A 4,181-nucleotide genomic window follows, 5' to 3' on the forward strand; every position below is an offset into this window, starting at 1 on the left:
TCTTGTTACAGGAATTCCAATTTTGGTTTGCAAGCATTCTATTGCTTTACGAGGTCGGTGGGATTTGTCCTTCGCATTGGAGCTACTTTTCTCTGCTGAGTAATAGCTTTGAGTCTCGATACAGTTTGGAACTCTATGCCAGAGTCCCTCCACCTCACCCCCGCGCTTTAAAGCTCACCTTAAAACCTTTCATTTCAACTGAGCTTTTGGTCATCATTCCCCCACCCCCCACATGCACGCACTTTTATCAGCTGATCCTATCCTCAGCTTGGACTCACAGTTGGCTTTGTGAATGCTTTGAAATGTGAAAGGTGTTATATCAACATAAAATTCTTATTGTAGTTGTCGTTCATAATTTGATTTGTTCTAATGCTTCATTAGGATTGTAGTAAACAAAATGTAGCGATACACAGATGGTCTGTCTCGTTGCCTTACGACAGGATCTGATGGGTGGGGAGGGGAAAGAGTTGAGATCTAATCATTTTCTTTTAGTGTTCCATTTCAATGCCATTTGACAATTGCGTGGTCCTGTCTCTGCACAGTGCAGTTTTTTAAAGAAGTCTTGTTTTTAAGTACAAATCCATTACTGGATAGTGTGAAAATACAGTGGGACCAAACAACGTGCTGCCTTTACTCCAGACATCCCTTCAATGGGTTTAGATGTTGCTTTTGGGCATAGCTTTGCATGGATGGGAAAATGAACCATTCACACACTTAGACATCAACAACAATAAAAACAAAATGATATTTATAAAGCACCTTTCACATCAGGACGATGTCCCAAAGCCCTGAACAGTCACGTGCTGGAGCCCGAGCATAGGGGAGGGGTGGGGTAGGGGTGAGGGAAGGCAGAGAGGTGGGAGGGAGACCAAAGGCACGATCGAAGATAAGAGTCTCGAGACCGGCATTGAAGGAGGCAAGGGAGGAAGCGAGGTGAATGGTCCGTGGGTTGGATTTCCAGAGTGTGGGGGTAGAGAGGCTGAAAGCCCGGCCACCGATGGTAGAGCGAGTCGGGCGGGAGACATGAAGCAGACTGAACGGAGGAGGCCAGCAGGTTGGTAGGGAGTCAGTAGGTCAGAGAGGTAGGATGGGGTATGGATGGCCTTCAAAGTGAGGAAGAGGATCTTGAACTCGATCCTCTGGGGGATAGGGAGCCAGTGGGGTCGGGCGAGGGTGGGAGTGATGGAGTCACGGAGCCTGGTGTGTGAGACTACACGAGCTGCAGAGTTTTGGATGATCTGCAGCTTGTGAAGGGAAGAGTTGGGAAGGCCGATGAGGAGGGAGTTTCCGTAATCGAGCCTTGATGTGACGAATGCGTGGGTGAGGGTTTTGGCAGCCTGACGGGTGAGGCAGTGGCAGAGTCTGGCAATGTTGCGGAGGTGGTGGTAGGCAGTCCCAGTCATGGCGCGGATGTGGGGGTGAAAGGACAGTTCAGGGTTCGAGACACCCAGGTTCCTGACTGGCTTAGTGAGGTTGAGTGTGCAGCCATGGATGCTGATGCTGCCAGCGCCCGAGGTGCGGAGGCGCTGGGGCGAGTCAATTAGGGAGCCTCGGTCTTGCTGACGTTGAGTTGGAGAAATTTGTCTCGCGTCCAGGTCTTGATGTCGAACAGGTCAGTATGCCAGTAGTCCTGGAGTTGTAATTTAAGCAGTTCAATAATGATTTATTTATTGGATGTACATTAGAATACATTAGAATATACAGCACAGAAACAGGCCATTCGGCCCAACTGGTCTATGCCGGTGTTTATGCTCCACATGAGCCTCCTCCTGCCCTTCCTCAACTAAGCCTTCAAACATAACCTTCTATTCCTTTCTCCCTCATATACCTATGCAGCTTTCCCTTAAATACATTTATGCTATTTGCTTCAACAACTCCTTGTGGTGGCATGTTCCACATTCCCACTACTCTCTGTGTAAAGAAATTTCTTCTAACTTCCCTATTTCATCTATTTGTGACTATTATATTAATGGCCCCTGGTTTTGGTCTCCCCCACAAGTGGAAACATCTTTCTTATGTCTACCTTATCAAAACCTTTCATCATTTTAAAGATCTCTATCAGGTCACCCCTTGCCCAACTCTTTCCAAGAGAAAAGAGTCCAAGTATGTTCAGCCTTTCCTGCTAGGTATAACCTCTGAGTTCTGGGATCATCTTTGTGAATCTCCTTTGAACCCTCTCCAGTGCCTCCACATCCCTTCTATAATGGGGGGACCAGAGCTGCACACAATATCCTAAGTGTGGTCTATGGAGGTTTACTATAACTTCCCTGCTTTCATTTCTATCCCTCTGGAAATGAAGCCCAATGCCTGGTTTACCTTTTTATGGCCTTATTAACCTGCATTGCTACTTTTAATGATTTGTGTATGTGTACCCCTAGGTCCCTTTGCTCCTCTATCCCATTTAGGTTTTTATTTTCCAAGATGTATGTGACTTCCTTATTCTCTTCTACCACTTCACACTTTTCTACATGGAAATGCATTTGCCATTTAAATGCCCACTCAGCAAGTTTATTAATGTCTTGCTGTAATTTGTTGCATTCCTCCTCTGTATTTACTACTCCACCCAATTTGGTGTCGTCCGCAAATTTTGAAATTGTATTCCCGAATTTTGAATTTTGAAATTGGATTCCCAAATCCAAATCATTAATGTATATTGTGAACAATGGTGTCCCAATACCGATCCTTGTGGAATACCACTGCCCACCCCCTGCCAGTCTGAGTAGCTACCTTTTACCTCTAGTCTCTGTTTTCTGTTTTGCAGCCAGCTTCCTATCCATTCTGTTATTTTTCCCCTGACTCCATACGCTCTGACCTTATTCATTAGTCTATTATGGGGTACCTTATTGAATGCCTTTTGGAAATCTAAATATAATACAACTACAGCATTACCCTTGTCTATTCTTTCTGTTACCCCTTCAAATAATTCAATGAGGTTAAGCATAACCTTCCTTTTTGAAATCTGTGCTGACTATTCTTCATTATGTTTTCCATTTCCAGATGTTTTTCTATTACCTCCTTCAGTAAGGATTCCACCAATGTTAAGCTGACAGTTCTATAGTTCCTTGGGCTTGTTCTGTCTCCCTTTTTAAATATAGGTATAACATTAGGATCCTCCAGTTCTCTGGCACTACTCCCTTTTCTAATAAATTATTATATATGTGTAATAGTGCCTCTGCTATCTCTTCCCTCGATTCTTTTAACATATGCGGATGCAATCCATCTGGACCAGGGGTATTGTCCTCTCTGAGTTTTGTTAATTTTTCGATTATATCTCCCCTTTGTATCTTAAATGTATTTATATTATTTTCGATCTCTTCTTCTACTGTCATGTCCACCTGATGCATCTCCCTGGTGAATACTGAGACAAAGTAATTATTTAATATTTCTGCCATTTCGCTGTCGGGGCCTGTGAGCTTATCTTGTCCATCCCTTAGTGGCCCTATTCCTATTTGGATTTTTCTTTTATTATTTATGTCTGTAGAATATTTTACTATTTCTTTTTATATTCCTTGATAATTTAATTCATAATTCCTCTTTGCCTTCCTAATTATTTTTTTGACTATTTTCTTGACCTCTTCGTATTCTTTTTTGTCATGCTCTCCCTTGTTGTTTACGTACTTAGTGAACATCTCTTTCCTGAGTCTCAACTTTGCCCTTATGTCTTTATTCATCCATTATTATTTAGCTTGGTCTTGCTTTTTAGCGGAATATATTTATCCTGGGCTCTATTGATCACTGTTTTAAATGTTTCCCACTGCTGCTATATCTCTTTGTTTGCCAATATTGCTTTCCAGTTTATTTTCCCAAGGTCCATTCTCATCCCCTCAAAATCAGCTTTTTTCGAATCTAATACCCTGGTCTTTGTCATACTCGTGTCCTTCTCAATCTTTATCTTAAACCTTATTAAGCTATGATCACTATTGCCTAGACGTTCCCCATCTCATACTTCTCTTATCTGTTCTGGTTCAATTCCCATTACTAAATCCAGCAGGGATTCCTCCCTTGTTGGACCTCTTACATACTGGGTAAGAAAGGAGTCCTGTACACATTGAAGGAACTCCATTCTCTTATCCCCTTTATCTACCTCTTCTAGCCAATTTATTTGGGGGTAGTTGAAATCCCCCATGATTATTACTCTATGTCTTTTACTCATTTCCCCAATTTGTACACTGTCCAGCGCC

The sequence above is a fragment of the Callorhinchus milii genome, unplaced genomic scaffold, assembly GCF_018977255.1.
Source record: "Callorhinchus milii isolate IMCB2004 unplaced genomic scaffold, IMCB_Cmil_1.0 Scaffold4, whole genome shotgun sequence".
NCBI lineage: Eukaryota > Metazoa > Chordata > Chondrichthyes > Chimaeriformes > Callorhinchidae > Callorhinchus > Callorhinchus milii.